Source organism: Rhynchophorus ferrugineus, unplaced genomic scaffold, assembly GCF_030347505.1.
Source record: "Rhynchophorus ferrugineus isolate W39M unplaced genomic scaffold, kcgeb_rfMv2 rfM9, whole genome shotgun sequence".
Classification (NCBI taxonomy): Eukaryota; Metazoa; Arthropoda; class Insecta; order Coleoptera; family Curculionidae; genus Rhynchophorus; species Rhynchophorus ferrugineus.
Window position 1 is genome coordinate 40,239,270 of NW_027472588.1, and position 18,125 is coordinate 40,257,394.

The following is an 18,125-nucleotide window of genomic DNA, read 5'->3' on the forward strand; positions in this document are numbered from 1 at the left end:
AACAGCATTTTACCTACGATTATCTGGTTTTCCATTTGTCTGTCATTCAATTGATGTGGCATACATTTTCCCATCTTTTGGATTTTCTCCATTGCTCGTTATTGGCCACTAATCGTTTCTTGGGCCACATTTAACACTTCTGCCAATTGTTTTTGAGTTTGGAGGATTTGGCCTCATTTGAAGACAAAGAAAGTGCTGCTTCACCAAGACAATGTACCATGTCACAAGTCAGTGAAAATGAAGGTAAAAATCCATGAATTGGGCTTCGAATTGCTTTCTCATCCACCGTATTCTCTAGATCTGGCACCCAGCGACTATTTCCTGTTCTCAGATCTGGATGGGAAGAAATTTTCGTCGAATGAACAAGTGATCGACGAAACCGAGGTCTATTTTCAAGCAAAGGACAAATCGTACTACAAAAATGGTATCGAAAAGTTGGAAGGTCGCTATAATCAGTTTATTACCATTGAAGGGATTTATGTTGAATAAAAAAAACTAATTTTGACAAAAAAAATTGTTTTACTATGGTAGGCCGGGGGCTTAATTGACGTGTTATGGCTACTTAAAGTAATGGTAAATAATTATTTGAAATACAGGTTTTATATATTAACTTTAACACTGTTCTTTTGTTAGCGTACAATAATGATTTATTAATAATTTCGTAGCTGTACTTACTATTTGCTTCGAATGAAAGATACATACGAGCAACAAGCCTTAAGCTTTGATTCTATTCTTGTAACAATTACGTACAATGAATTTAAATTATCAGCAATTTTTTTAAATCATGTAAAAAGTCTAAACTTAAGGAACATTAAAATTAAGCATAGACGTTTTTGGATCTCAATGACTGATCTGAAATTGTAATACTATAAATTGGTATATCAAAAACAAGATGTTAATTTTCATCAGTACCAAACCTCCACCATCATGTTATTCCATCGAATTCAAAACATCAACGACATTGTCCTTGTGCAGCTGAATGCGTAGCACTCCACTCCATTGAAAATTACCATTCGAAATCAACAAACATTTGTCTTTGTTTGTTGACTTTCAGATGAAGAGGCTCGGGCTATGTATACAGCTGCCCTTAATCCTTTCCCGTCGGTCACACCTAGACGTCATTGTCGAATATAATATTTCGATTTTAGCCCTTAACTTTAACCAGCGGCTATTATATCGGGGTTAACCCTTTGCCCGTACATCCCCGTGCCCGATAATGTTGTAAACCGTTTACAGATTTCGGTAAACCAATGATATAGTGTAGCGGGTTTTATCTGGATATAATTCACAGATTGGTCAATCAAATAAACAAGAAAAAAATTGCTCGACTGTATCCCTCGATATACGTCAAGCAACAAAGCGCGGCACACTACACTACAAATTAAATTAAAAAATCGTCTGTAAATAAAATAAAAAATTATTGAAAAATGAAATAATAAAAATAATTTCTACATAGCTTTCTATTTTTTATAAAAACACCATATTGAAATAAATTTACATATTTGTACAATTAACAATAACTCCAAGAACCATATAAATAAGCATTACCATAAAAAGACCAAAATAGTTTAGATCAAACAGCCAATATAGTGAAAATCTAACAAAAAGCCACCACTATATATGAAAGTAGTAAAATGTTCTTAAAAATCTCCAAATATTATCCTTATATTATGACTACTGAATCATTATATTTACAAAACAATAATTTATTTACCTATACTCTTATATAATATAATATGTAATAATGTAATTGTATTTTCATTGTCATTAGAAAATCAGAGTGTCTTTGATAGTTTTATAATTTATTTATTTGATCCAGGTCTACTTTTCTTAGCAAATTTAATTATTTAAAAGTATCACTGTACACTGTTCCTATATCTTAGCAAAATGCTATTTAATTTATTCTTCTCTGATTCTCTGAATTTCACATTCTTTGACTTTTACTTTAAACAAATTATAGCTACACCTTAGCTGTGAAATAAAATTTAAATCATTACTAAAATATATTATGTGTAAAATAAATGTCTAATTATTACTAGTTACTACAGTTTCTTCTACTATTCTTGATAGACAGACCTCGTTAATGACTTGACTATTTCCAACACAACAAGAATCATTTTCTTCTCTGTTCTTGTTATAGTTAAATTTTGGCATATGTTGATACCTATTCCAGGTCGTTGAAAATGATGTCACTATAAACAAAATTGATGCTGTTTAGATTTTATAACTTTTAAAACAGCTGACGTACCTACCTCTAACTCCATTACTGTGGCAACAATATATACTGACGATATGACGATTTTGGCATATCAGAAGGATCCAATATCAGCTACAAGAAACCTCCAACATTATCTCAACAAAATTCATTTTTGGTTGAAATCTACTCACGTGATGTTCACTCTATGCAGAAGAACTTCTCTTCCGGTAAATCTTAGTAATCATGAACTCTCGCAAGCAGATAATATGTATAGAAATAAGCATAAACAACTTGAGCTTAAACTGAGCCAGATGTATTGGCTCATTGGGCGTGAAACTAAATTACCTTTGGATAATAAGCAACATTGTAAATTATATGGACTGAAAATAATTACTATTTCAGTAACAAAGCACACTTTGACTCTTTTTCCATTCAACGATAAGAAACGAAGAGGTACGAATTCCTTCCCGTACTAATTTTAAGAAAGGAAAGGATGGAGACAATTGTGTGATCCTCTATGCTGTACAGATCAGTTAATTTTAAATAGGTAACTGGCAGTGTGAAAAAAGGAATAGAATAATGATCCCAAATATGTTTAATCGTATTTTGATATTCGGAACGTAACAATAACATAACATATTTAAAGTAATTGGTTTATTTCTATTTAATTTCAACATGAGTATAGTATTTCTTTTCAACTATGGGTAAGACGGAGATGTACATATTTCTTTTCGAACTTTCATTGAGAAATAACACTTTCATTTTGAGCGATCTAAAATTATTTTTATATCTTATATATTTGATTTAAATGACCACTCAACACTTATACTATATAATACCATCACGCCCTTTTTAAATACATTAATAATTTTACATATCGTTAATAAAGAACATTATTATTCGTGGAAACTTGAATGAAAGAAGTTTTAGCATTCTGTAGGCTTTCAACAACATAATCCACCCATAAAATTGACAACAATACCTGGGCTAGGAATGATAAAGATAAAGCGGAAGTTTTCTATTAATATTTAGAGACAGTATTTAATCCATACGCGTTTGACAAATTTACTGTTAAGGAAGTAAAACAAACAATACATAAAGATATCAATTCTCTAAAAAAGCTCCTGGTTTTGACCTAATAACCGGAAGAATCTTAAATTAAAACTATTCCGACGCTAAGAATCTATTCTGTGAAGACTTACAGCGGTTTTGAAAGGATGTAATGGTTTAATGCATTGTAAATGAATCAATATTGTGTACATATGAGGTGTTCATATTATTTTCTCCATGTCCCATATTTTATATAGTAGTAAAGAAAGAAACCATCTCAGTAAAGTTCATTTGAAAAGTCAGTTGTTGATCGAAGCATAAATAAAATAAATAGAACCGACAATAGCACAAATTGTATTGGAATAACCCGCTCCACTAACACAAAGGCGAGCAACCCCGAATTTGGGGAGGAAAATTATAATCGCTATATTATTTTGTCGTTTTGTACGTCGATGCTATTTTGACTGGCTTACGGGGGCGGTTTCCGATCCGTACGTTGTTCATCAAATTATACAATAGTTCGATTATTATGCAAGGGTGCATCAATATGGGAAAGGCTCGAGTATCTGATAACTATTAAATATAGTGAAAAACGTTCGCAAGCTCAATCGGGACCGCATTGTGGACCGAGAAACAGCTGGAGACTGTATTAATGATAAAGGTTTGATCGTTTGTTGATGTAGAACGCGATCTTACCAAATTCGGGGAGCTTTGGTTCTATCGTTATTATTGTAGTTATAACTATGACTTGCAATTATAGGTTTTTGGGTTCGATGCAAATTCTACATATAGTTCTATTTTATTACGCATTTCACGTCGAAAGAACGATGTATCTCTTGAGGTTATCTACGAATTCCACGACCCATTTTCTGGTATCTTCATAAGTAGTGATGCGCCGCTCGGACACGTCACGACTCATATGTCGTAACAAGTAATAAACACAAGAAGCCAGCAAAAGAAAGGTTTTCAACATGTGGTCGAATGTTCTCATACTGAAGAATAACATAATTGGGTCTTTACTCGTCTGCCGATCGTTTTTCATGCAATTATTGGCTCAAACGTATCAATTGTAGATGCTAGCGATCCTCATCCTTTTGGCCCTCACAGCTCGTCATTTTCCTGTATAACATGGCGATGAATATACCAAATTACATGCAATGGTAGTGTATTGGGTCCAGTACTATATCTTTTGCACACAGTCAATTTACCTACAACAAAAACAACCAACAATAGCATCAATTAACCTACTAACACACCTAAATCAAATACAAACGTGGCTGAAAACATGGCGTATTAACTCCAAAGATACAATATCCACTCATATAACTTTTACTCTCTGTAGAAGAACATGTTCGCTAGTCTATATCAATAATTATCAACTCCCGCAAGCAGAGGATGCTAAAGATATTTTGGTACACACCTACATCAACGCCTAACTTGGAAGGAAGCTTCTTTTTTTGTTCTGGCCTAAAAACCAGGCGACCAGACGCATACCTGGCCGCGGAGACTTGCCCTGGAGTGACAAGTTGGACCGGGTTATGTGGGACTGTCTCTGGGCTTACCAATATACTAAACCGAAACCGCCTCACAGTTGACCCTTGGGGATCGCTACTCCTACTGCATTAACTTTGGGGATATGGCACCCGCCGATTGGACCGCCATTATTGGGCACGAGGACCTGGCGATTCTATTGTTCGCGAAACTGAATGAACACACAACTGGATACTGTTGTATGGGGGCAATAGTTATGACTGTAGCGACGGATGAGGTCGTTTCAGCCTGGAAAAGGGGGGGAGATTGGCGGTGACGCTGTGCTAAGCTCCCAGCATGTCGACCAGCTCGCGAACAAGCGCGTTTTCAGAAGAACTTGAGCTGAGTTGTTGTTTGTAGAATGATTGAGACATAAAGTGCTTGATTTCTGGAGTGTCAGTTTCCCTATGAATTTGATTATTTCTGACAAACCATGGAGCGTTTAATATTCTCCTGAGGAGCATATTTTGGAAAACTTGAAGCCGTTTGACCTGGTTGGGTGTAAGAAACTTGAAGTAGACATTAGATCCGTAGAGGAGTACGGACCGACTTAACATCTTGTAAAATAAGCATTTGATGGAGATGGGAAGTCTGCTAGAAGGGCAGATCAGAGAAGATAGCAGGTTTGCTATCACCGAAACTTTTTGGATTGCTTTCTGGATTTGGGAATGCCAACCGAACACGATCGAAGTGAAGACCTAGGTACGTGACGTTATCGGGCCATGGAATTATTGCGGTGTCGATCTTAAGTTGCGAACTTGGAAGAAGCACATACTCGCCAAACGGAGACAACTTTGACTTAAACTCTACCAAATGTATTAGCTTATCGGGCGAAAATCCAAGTTATCATTAGATAACAAAATACTACTGTATAAATCTATACTCAAGTCTATTTGGTCATATGGAATCGAACTATGGGGAACCGTTAGCAAGTCTAATATATCATCATACAATGGTTCCTAAATAAAATACTGCGTGTCATTGTCGATGCTCGGTACTATGTTCTAAATGAAGTGATACAACGCGATATTCCTCTAGAACCAACAACGAGTGTAACATAATTCAACGTGTTTGTGTGGCGTACTTCGAAAGAATATCATTGAATCCCAATGTACTCGCTAATATTGTAAAAGTAAATTTGTATATCTATATATTTATGTAAAAGTAATTAAAAAGTAAAAAAGTAAAAGAAAAATTGGTCCAGGGTGCTCTTTATCTTCGGTGTTAAAATAACAATTTTTAGAACGTCGATACCAGTATTCACAGATTGAAATTAATAGCGTATGGTTGTCATAACCTTGACACTACATTTGATGACTTTTAACCGCCTTTTTTAATAATAAAGTTATATATAAATTTAAAAAATCAACGGTACAAAGGAATTTTGTACTGTTTTGTAAATATCAAGTGTATACTAGATACTACTAAACACTTGGTTCTAGTATATCAATTATGAAATGATAAAGAGATTTAAATACAAAAAATATTGGTTTAACAATTTTATTTGGAGAAAGCAGAGGCGACTTATTGAACGGTGATACAAGACGACACTGACAATTTACATGGATGTAGTCGTTGTCCCGTCTATATATGTATAGCTTATAGCTCTATTAAAATTATTTTTGAATATTACATGCACCTATGTCCACCAATTTGTCTTTGAAGATCTTCGGAACTGAACTCTTTCGAATAAAAAAGGAATTTTGAAGGCCGGCCCACAATTGACGGAGAAATCGGCGAACATACATTAAAAAATATCCTAAATATAATATAATAAACCTCCTCCTTTTTCGAAATGAAAAAATCAGTATTTTACAAAATTTATATGGATATTTTCAAGAAAAAATAATAATATTTATATATTGATCCAAAAAATATCCATATTGTCCAATTGTTTTGAAAAATAGCAATATTTTTAATAGTAAATACCAAAATTATATCTAATTAAAAGGTTTTTTAATAATTTTTAAGAAATATATTTGATTTCTTCTTAAATATTGATATAATTTTAATATATATCGATATTTTTTCGACATCCCTAGTATAAACAGTGTCATGTCAAAGTTCTGAACCATAACCGCATGATCTTGCACTGTTCAATATTATGGAACCTAATCATAACGAGAGTGTGAAATAAAAATATCTTAGTCACGCTCCTGCTTGCGGATAATAATTTTGCAGGTCTATTTTTGTAAACGCTCAGGACCGTGATTCACCACAACAATTACCGAACATGTATATAATCAGAATCCCATCAGTCCATGAAATTGGGTAATATCTCGCATGTAAGCAGGTTGCTCAAAAGGTTTCACTCTGTATAAAACTAAGAAATTGTTTATGAAATTGATATTGAAAATGAACCGACTTTAAATAAATAACTAATAATAAATAGAACTCACTAAAAAGTAAAAAATAATCAAACTTAGATTTCTAACACAAAAAATAACGTTTTAAAATAAAATATATACATAATAGTGGTTGTAATAACTAAATAAAAATAAACAAAAACCGTATTTTATCTATCTACGACACCTATTTTATATTCACCACATACATACAATTTGGCTTAATACATACTTAAACATATAGTCAATTCAAAATAGCAGTGACACGAGTGTCAATATTTCTCTGTCTAAAATTGTAAATTCATTTTACAGTCAGACAATGTTATCCTTGTCATGTTATTCTATTTAAAAAGAGATAGAATGCTGTTAGAGAAGTTCGAACATGTAACGGAATGAACCTGCAAAAGTTGTCCGTTTGCCAAACGTCCGAAAATTGTTCAAAATATTATTATTACGGTTTGAAATCGGCGCGGTTTTCATTGAAAATATTTTTTTGCGCCTTGCAGCTGCACTGTATAGTTAGTACGGACCATAGCAAAAATAGAAATTTCACGGTATAGACGACCTTGGGGAAATGTTTTGTTTAGTTCAGTCAACGGTAGCGCTGCGATCGCAAATTGTGATTGGCTAGTTTAAATTCCCGGTGCCGCCACTAACATGGCACGTGATTGGTCGATAAAATTGTGTGAAGTCAGCATTTTCTATTGGCGTCCATTTTTTAAGTTTGTTGTTTGAAGGTTTTGGTTTTTGTGTTTTTGATTAGATCAAGAAATCTTCATTTTACGTTGTGCATGTTTTCTGTTTTACATTAATTATTAGGGAGTAATAATATAAAAATTGATGACAATGCGTCAGTGTAGTAAAAGATGTAGTATACCGGGGTAAAAATCTACTACGGAAATTTGACATCGTTTCCCAAAGAATGATCTCGCTCCTCTCCAAAAATGGGTTGATCAAGTAAATAGTAGTAAGTTATCTGGATAAACCAAAATGCAAATATATCAACGTCATGGTGTCTGTCACGGACATTTTAGTGAAAAATTTAGAATTAACCTTCCTTCACGAACAGGTATTGTATATCCAACATTGTTTTTATCAGGTACATATAAAATTATCTATTTACTACATGTCTGTATATATATTGTTTGTTTACAAAAAATGTTAGTAGTAATAAAATTCAATTAATCTACCTAAAGAAGTCTTACAAGAAGGTAATAATTGAGATAACTGGATAATTAGTAGTAATAAATACTATTTTTAACTGTAAACTATCCCTAAAATATTTGTAATACTTAAACTTTTTAGAACAATCGCTGTTCAATAATTTTGTAGTAGAGCTATTGTATATTTAAATTTGACCCCTTGTTAAGAAAATATGTATTACGGTGCCATCAATTAAAAATTTAATTGCTACTTTTAGGGGATTTGTTACCTTAAAGAAATCTATTTTGTCTAAATTTACAAATAACTACATTTCTTTAACAAATCCTAGCCAAGATTGTTTAAAGAATTTTGTTGGATCTATTAGAGGTCATGGAGGTAGAAACAGCATCCTTCACCGAGTATGTTGGAGAAATCTTTAAAAGAGCTCATCATTACTTCAATTTTTTCACATTATTTTCCCGGAGAAAATTGTGAAGAAGATGAACATGTTAGATAACTTATATTCTTTTTTAACGGGAGATCTAGTACCACTTGAGGTTGTTAAATCACCAGTTGAGTCTATATTTTCAGTTCCAGAAAACTTTGCTCTGAGAAGAACAAGAGTCTAATATTATATTTTAGTCTTATTTCAGGCTATTCAACACAACTTCTGAAAAAGAGACAACATACAATATTTGTCTACATTCTATATTAAGTAGTTCTACAGATTAAATACTCTAAAATATAAATATCTTTAAAAAACAAATACATTCTTAGTGCTTCAACTGTCCAATCCATAATATTTTCAAGACCAAATTTTAAAAGTTATTATGAGGTGTGATTGTATTTTTGGTTTAATGAAGTTAATGCAATATCAACAGGGAAGGATTTAAAATTTACTTTCAATATATCAAGATAAGTTAGAACTCTAATAGATCCCATATAAAATAATGGCACTAAACAAATATGGGACGGCGTTATAGAATAATTATAGATATTTTAATTTTGCCTAGAATAGAGTTCATAATTGTTTTTTTTTTGCTTTTTGTTTATATATATTTATATTATTTACACTTATGTATATTTATATAGGGTTTTATTTTCATTTAAGTACTATTGGCCAATAAATGTGACGTCACAAAGTAATCAGGCGAAATGGCAGACCAATCAAAGTCCTTTTTAAGCAAAGTTTTCGTTACAGGTTTCTACATAACTATTTTAAACTAACCAATCAAATTCACGTTGTCAGCGCCGCCAATGATTGAACTAAGCAAAACTTTGCCCCACTACTTACCATTGGAGTTGTACACCCCTGGTACGGACACAGTCACGAATATATCTCAAGAAATAAAAAACAATATAACCTTAAATTCGCCAAAAAGAAACCGTGTTTATGCGAAACAGTTGACGAATCAAGATCGGCTTGGTGTTTCAGAGATCAAATATACGAAATGTATAAAACAGTAAGTAGTTTTTTCAATCGAAACATAATTTTATACAATTATTTCAGAGAAAATTGTTATTCTGGAAAGTATCCATAAAAATTCAAAAGATATACAGTACGTATATCGTCAAAAATGTCAAACTTTACGATGGAACCGTCAGTTGGACTCACATGACAACAGTGTTGCCAATTCCCCGAAATATAAATAGTGACCCTCGTAATAATTAGTAAAAAGAATAGGAAACATCCGCTCCGAGTTTGAAACAAAATCTACGTTTTTACAGACTGAATTCGGCAGTACACCCGACGTCATCTATGACGTACGTTGTCCATTTTATTGAAGTTAAATTAGAGAAAAATTAGCCCCAGGAAAAGCAGAAAAACGCAGGTGGTCGCAGCCCTTATTTTAGCGTGAATAAATTGCAAAACTCCACGCTGATTGCATCGCAAAAAGGGTCGACATCAAATCCTAACGCATCAAATGAGACGATGAAAGAAAACAACCCAATTCATCGGTATTAAATGATAAAACGTGCGCCCATCAAAAAGATATAATAAAGAGACACCCGATATTCCGCAGACCGACTGGCTGGATGACAGACAAGGCCCTTTTTGTGTCAAGAACAAGAATAAAACAACAAGAGCGTAGGGCCCTCTATTGACCGAATGTGTGGTGCACTCGTTGAACGGTGAATGTGGCTTCGTTTATTTTTGTTTTTTTTTTGTTTCTTCGGCCACTAGACGGATCCGATTTTGTGGAGTACCAAGGCTGATGTTCGTCATCATTTATTTGTTTGTCGACAGTGTGATATATTATCCCAAGACGACAGTGAAAGACCTCGCCATCCATGCCTATACACGTTTTTATTGGCTAGGACTGCACATGCGTACTTGCTCCTGACAGTTTTCACACTAATTTTTACATTGTTATGGAACAAAATATATGTTAAATAATATAGAAACAGAACTTATTTAAAGATTATTGTAAACACATCTTCTGAAATTGGACAAAAATATTATTATTGAAAAATTGAAATCTGGTGTAACAACTGATTAATAAATATCATTAATAAAGATCATTCATCCTATTTAATAAAAAAGCACAAGATCAATTCAGTTAGAAGTCCTAATAAAAGAATCGCTGTTGATTTAAAAATAAAAGAATGGAATGCAAATGGAAAAAAATTGCATTCTTTTATTGACGAGAAGAAAATATTAATATTAGTAATGTAACATACAATCTAAATATTTTTTGACCGACTTCTATAGTTCTCTATGCAGGATAGGGCGCATTCGCCAAATCCGGAGATATTTGTTAAGTAACGTATCCTCAGTAATATCATCTGAAAATTCTCCAATCCTTACGCGCACCAGCGTAACAAACCACATGACATGTAACAATAAATAATGGGAATCGAGTATAAAACCTCATATTGTTTTGATAGGGACGTCATAAAGCCGAAAAAAATACCGAACTGACAAAAATCCAGGTGATACGATGATTCTGAACAATGATACGATGATATCTATCACGGACCTCTTGTTGCGGTAGCATCATTAACGGTGAAACCATCAAAAACGGCATATATCACTGTCAGATGGTCGATAATCATCTTTTTTCTTCCCTGGTGAATCTGTCTGGGTGTCAGTCAACTGAAACACTCACATCTCTATTATATCGGTACATTTTTAGAGTCGGACTCGTAATAATGATCGGTGGCTGACAAAAAAGGTCCCCAGAGAAAAATTTGAATATTATATCGATCAGTTCGGTGTAATTATATAACCATTAATTATTTAACAAGTAGATTTATACAGATTTTCATGTTAGTTTTGTCGGGATTATTTTTCGTGTGGAAAGGTCTTGTAATTTTGGAATCTTAAAAATATATTGAATGAAAAATTTTATTTACTGTTCGTTGGAATTATCTCGTAGCGTACTTTTAATAAAAATAATGTATTTAATTCTTAACCGAAATCGTTAAATTTTAACCAACATAACTATATTCGTGGATCTATATGGACTCTCCAGATAATAAACTACATAATTTTTATTATAATTCATTTATTACAAATCTACAATTGGTCTTTATAATAAATTAAAACTATAAATATCTAGAAGAACTCATCGGACGTATGTTCTGGTGTTACCCCAGATTTGTGTTACTTCAATATTGTCGTAAGAATAGAGTCTCTAATCATGTTTCCTTGTGAATTCTTCATTTCTTGGTGGTCTTGGTGTAATCAGACCTGTAGTATCTAGATGCACCTACAGGACTTCCCAGGTCGTTACCTACAATACTCCGTATGTCCATAGAGGTCTCAAAACATGCTTGTATAAACAACTATTTCAATATCAATTAACCAATTAATTTTCCTATATTTCAACTCAGTTCTTTCCTTTCCTTTTTTACATATTCCCTCCAGCGAAGTCTTGCATCAAGACTCATTCCGAGATACTTAGCGTTGTTGTTATATGAAATGACAGTACTATTTGTTGTTATTGGTGCTTGTGCGGTAGAATTACACTCGAAGTGCACATGCACAGATTTACATTAGTCAGTTTTTATTTTCTAACCGACTTCGAGAAAGGACGAGGTACTATGTTCGACAGTATATATTTCTTTAATATATATTCGCCGATTTCTCCGTCAATTATGAACCGATTTTCAAAATTATTTTTTATTAAAAAAGTGTAGTTCCGAGAGGGTCCCACTGGATCCAAGTCAAGGTCTGATGGGGGGATGGGAGGGGAAATCGTGGGAAATGTTCACACAATAGTTTATGTAAAATAATCAGATATTTGGGTGTTTGTGTTTGAGACTTTCAGTGCAAAATCCATTCAGTTTACTTTTTAATCACTAACTATAGCATGTAAGACCTCGTAGAAATATTGTAGACAACTGCTTCTATGGTGTAATGGTTAAGACGTTCAGCTCCCAAACCGAGGGCTCTTGTTCAATTCCTGGCGGAGACAGCGCCTTTTTATTGTTCTAATTTAGTCCGAACATTTGTAAAATCACCTAGACTATCACCTGAAGCGCTCCTTATTTTCAATCGTTGTTGCTTTATTCCTGTTTTTCCTCATACGTGCTTCACCTTTACTTGGCCTACCCATTAAATAAAGTAACCGTGTAATTTTTTGTATAAATATCTAACACTAAAAAGAAAAAAATAAAATATTTTTAACAAAATAAAGGAACCGACTTCAAAAAATAAATAAGGAACTCATTAGATATTAAAAAATAATGAAACTTGGATTTTTAACACAAAAAAGTCGTTTTAAAATAAAATATGTACATAATAATCGTTGTAATAACTAAATAAAAATAAACAAAAAACTTATATCACCTATCCACTACACATATTTTATATACTACTATATACAAACAATTTAGCTTAATACCTACCTAAACGTATTTATCTATTTACAATATTATTTTAACTACTACCAACTTGAAGTATATATATATATATATATATATATATATATATATATATATATCCTTTTAGTCTCCTTTTACCAACTACACAAACACTACCAACTACCAACTACCAACCAACAATCACAAACATAAATTTACGACCAAGCTCCACCAGGATTCGAACCCGCGACTCTATCGCAACAGTAGGAGGACCGTCCCATGGCCTTTACCACTGCGCCACGAAGCCGGCTAAATAAATAGGTTTAAATAGGTATTAAGCTAATTTATGTGTATATAGTAGAATATACGTGTAGTAAAAAAGTTTCTATTTATTTTTATTTAGTTGTTAAAACGATTATACATATTTTATTTTAAAATGTTTGATTATTTTTTAATTTTTGATGTGTTTCTTATTTATTTCTTGAAGTCGGTTCGATTTTTTTGTTAAAAATATTTTATGTGTTTTAATATATTTGTATAAAAATAAAAATTATTGTATGTTCCACGTTCACCAATACGCTCCCTTAACCCAGGTAAAGTGACGAAGAATCGTACAATAAAACCCCATAAATTATCCACATCACATTAACTTTTGAATAAGGGTAAAAACGTTTCTATACAAATAAAATACATCTAAAGACTAAAAATTAGGGGACTTTTTACTATCCACAGCATTTTTCTATGTATTATCTACATGAAAGAAGAGTCCACATGTTTAACATGCAATATTCAGTTGCTCTTTTTTATTTTTTATATAATTTTTTTTAGAAGCATTTGCTGCGAATTTCAGCCTTTACTCAAGGAAATTATTTTCTTATTACTTTCCATTAGATGAGTTTAGTACAACCTTGATCCATTACAGTTTTTCAGTTTTATTTGCACCAATACATAAACAAAACTACCAGATCAAGGTCAGGAAAACACTTTCCAGTCCAAAAACTTCCTCCAGGTTCTTCACGGCCTCCAGGTTCAAGGTTACTATTCAAGAACATTTGCAGAAGCAGCTCGATCATGCGGTAAAGTCGTTCAAATTCTGGAGGTTGCAAATCAACCCCCTGAAAGCCCGTAATAACGTCACGTATCTATGTTTCCACTTCGTTCAACAGTTCGGTTGGCATTCCCAAATCCAGAAAGGTTCGGGAATAGCAAACCTGCTAGCTTCTCTGATCAGCCCTTCTAGCAGGCTTACCATCTCCCTCAAAAGCTTATTTTACAAGATGTTAATTTGGTCCGTAGTTCTCTATGGATCTAATGTCTAGTAGACTCTTAAATGCTCCATACTTTGTCAGAAATAACCACCATTGAATTCAAATTCATAAAGGAACTGACACTCCAGAAATCAAACACGTCATATCTCAATCATTCCACAAACAACAACTCAGCTCAAGTTCTTCTAAAAACGCGCTTGTTCGCGAGGTGGTCGACATGCTGGGAGCTTAGCTCATCCGATGAAAGGACCTTATCCGTCGCTGCAGTCATAACTTTTACAAGCACAACTAGAATGCAATAAATACATCAGTATGTATATTCCAAATTAAAAAAAGGTCAAACTAGTGTGTATATATTAACCTGAATTTTTTTTTACTTTGAATGCTGACGATAGAGCGGTTTTATCATCACATGAGGATCCAATATCAGCCACAAGAAACCTCTAACTTCATCTTAAGAAAGCCTAATTGTGGCTGAAAACGTGGCGTATCAAAGCAAATGAGACAAAATCTACCCGCGTGACATTCACCCTTTGTAGGAGAACTTGTCCCTCAGCAAAAATAAATAAGTATAATCTTCCGCGAGCAAACAACGCTAAATATATGGAAATACATTTTGATCGACGTTTGACATATAGTGACAAAACGCAAACATAGATTTCCTCCAGAGTTTCCAGAATATAGTGTTGCGAGTCATCGTCGATGTCCCATATTACGTTTCCACCAAACTTATTCAGCCCGATATTCCCTTAGAACCCATAACGAGTGCGATTCGAAGTATTAGTCCAAAGTACTCTGAAAGTACTCTGACAAATATAGTGCATAAGCTCAATAGCAAACTACCATATGAACTGATTAATAGACACATAGAGTGAGATTTAATATTCTCTAGAATAAGCAAGATTAGTATCTAGAATAAGATTTAGATTATAAGTTGTACAGCAGATCACTACTTACTTCTTCTACATGTGAAGATGGTTATATTATATAATGGAAATCATATAACAATACTTATTGTTCACGAGCAGATTGTTGAAGTTCCAAGTCAATTCCCATGGTCTTTACCACTGCGCCACCAAGCCGGCTAAATAAAAGGGTTTAAATAGGTATTAAGCTAAATTATGTGTATATAGTAGAATATACGTGTAGTAGAAAGGTTTTTATTTATTTTTATTTAGTTGTTAAAACAATTATACATGTTTTATTTTAAAATGTTTGATTATTTTTTAATTTTTGATGTGATCTTTATTTATTTCTTGAGGTCGGTTCGATTTTTTTGTTAAAAATATTTTATGTGTTTGAATATATTTGTATAAAAATAAAAATTATTGTATGTTCCACGTTCACCAATACGCTCCCTTAACTCAGGTAAAGTGACGAAGAATCGTACAATAAAACCCCATAAATTACCATACTAACCAAAATTACCAAAACTACCATATGAACTGATTAATAACTAAAATAAATAAAAAAATTACTATTTGTTAACATATTAACTTTGACTATTGTAAGCACCCATCCTATTCTTCCTTAATTATAATGTGAATATGTAAGAATGTCAATATTGTATTTTGGATGGTGGGACATGATTGTAATGAAAATCTCGACGTACTACATGTTACTCAATCTGTGTACATAAAAGCGAATCTTCTCTGTATATGATACCTTAAAATGTAATCGATACAAGAGATATCATATACTACTATATACACACAATTTAGCTTAATACCTACCTAAACCTATTGATCTATTTACAATATTATTTTAACTACTACCAACTTATCACCCTGAAGTCGGTGTCGACCCCAAACTACACAAAAATATTCATAATATATATATATATATATATATATATATATATATATATATATATATATATATATATATATATATTATAAAGTCTCCTTTTACCAACTATGGGTTTATCTGGGCTAGACCTAAAGTTTAATGTGGGCTCTTGCCTAGAAAATTCACAAATTTTAAACAATCACAAGGTATTAAGCTAAATTATGTGTATATAGTAGAATATACGTGTAGTAGAAAGGTTTTTATTTATTTTTATTTAGTTTTTAAAACAATTATACATGTTTTATTTTAAAATGTTTGATTATTTTTTAATTTTTGATGTGATCTTTATTATTTCTTGAGGTCGGTTCGATTTTTTTGTTAAAAATATTTTATGTGTTTGAATATATTTGTATAAAAATAGAAATTATTGTATGTTCCACGTTCACCAATACGCTCCCTTAACTCAGGTAAAGCGACGAAGAATCCTACAATAAAACCCCATAAATTACCATACTAACCAAAATTACTAAAACTACCATATGAACTGATTAATAGACATATAGAGTGAGATTTAATATTCTCTAGAATAAGCAAGATTAGTATCTAGAACAATATTTAGATTATAAGTAATACAGCAGATCACTTACTTACTTCTTCTACATGTGAGGATAGTTATATTATATAATGGAAATCATGTAATAATACTTATTGTTCACGAGCAGATTGTTGAAGTTCCAAGAGATTAATAAACTAAAATAAATAAAAAAATTAATATTTGTTAACATATTAACTTTGACTCTCGTAAGCACACATCCTATTCTTCCTTAATTACAATGTGAATATGTAAGAATGTCAATATTGTATTTTGGATGGTGGGACATTATTGTAATGAAAAACTGAACGTACTACATGTTACTCAATTTGTGTACATAAAAGTGAATCTTCTCTGTATATGATACCTTAAAATGTAATCGATACAAGAGATATCGTCTATACATGTTTTGTGCATTAAACCAAATTCTTCTATCTGTGCGATGCGACGAAAGCTGGGGACTACAAGCGTTTTCTTTGGTATTTGTGGTATGCCGAGCAGAATTTTTAAAACAAGAAATAACAATTTATGAGCGCAACTTGCCAACCACTAATAAAATCGATTGGTTGTAAATAGTTTCGATAATGCTAAAAGGGCTCGATTTTTACGTATTATATAGTTGCTCTCTAGTTAATAAAGATTATTTGGAGGTACAGTGGAAGATGTTAGAAAGGAAGCAAGTAAATGTTCCGTTCAATAAAGCAGTGAATTCATCTGTATTAATGACGTCAAAATGTTGCAATATCGCCGAATTATCTCGGATTCTAGTTCATTTTGGATATCTAATGGATATATTTTCGAAAGAGTTAAAACTACAGTTAAGTAGACAGTTATAATAGTTTGTAGGTTAGGGTTGTGTTTGATTATATTTACATTGAGCTCTTCTCCATACCACCTATGAGTTAGGGTTAAAGGCGCGTTTGTAGTTGTATCCCTTAGATTACAATTGTCTAGCCAAGTAATATATTTTACTTCCATTAGAGAGCATATTTACCTTTTACGCTCAGTTCTCTCGTCCTTCAGTACTTGTACAGTGTTTCCTCGTAAAGACATTTTGATATCACTCCATTTCTCCTTCGTTGGTTCTGTTAATACCTCTATACATATTCCTTGATAAAACTAGATTCAATCACTGCATTCTGCTTAATGCATTTACCATATCTACAAAAGAGTTACTATTCTTTCTCTCCTGACATATTTTAACCAAATGCTCACGTATAAAGAACACTCTACAATAACAATTCCTACATTTATCATATATTAATAATATACTCACCTTTATTTGCTTCCACTCTCATCACCCTGTCTTAGGAATTGCAACATTGAATCATATTCAGAAAGTTTCACTCAATCACTTGTCAATTTCTTCCTCAAAGTGATCAAGTTCATCCAAACAGAAGGTG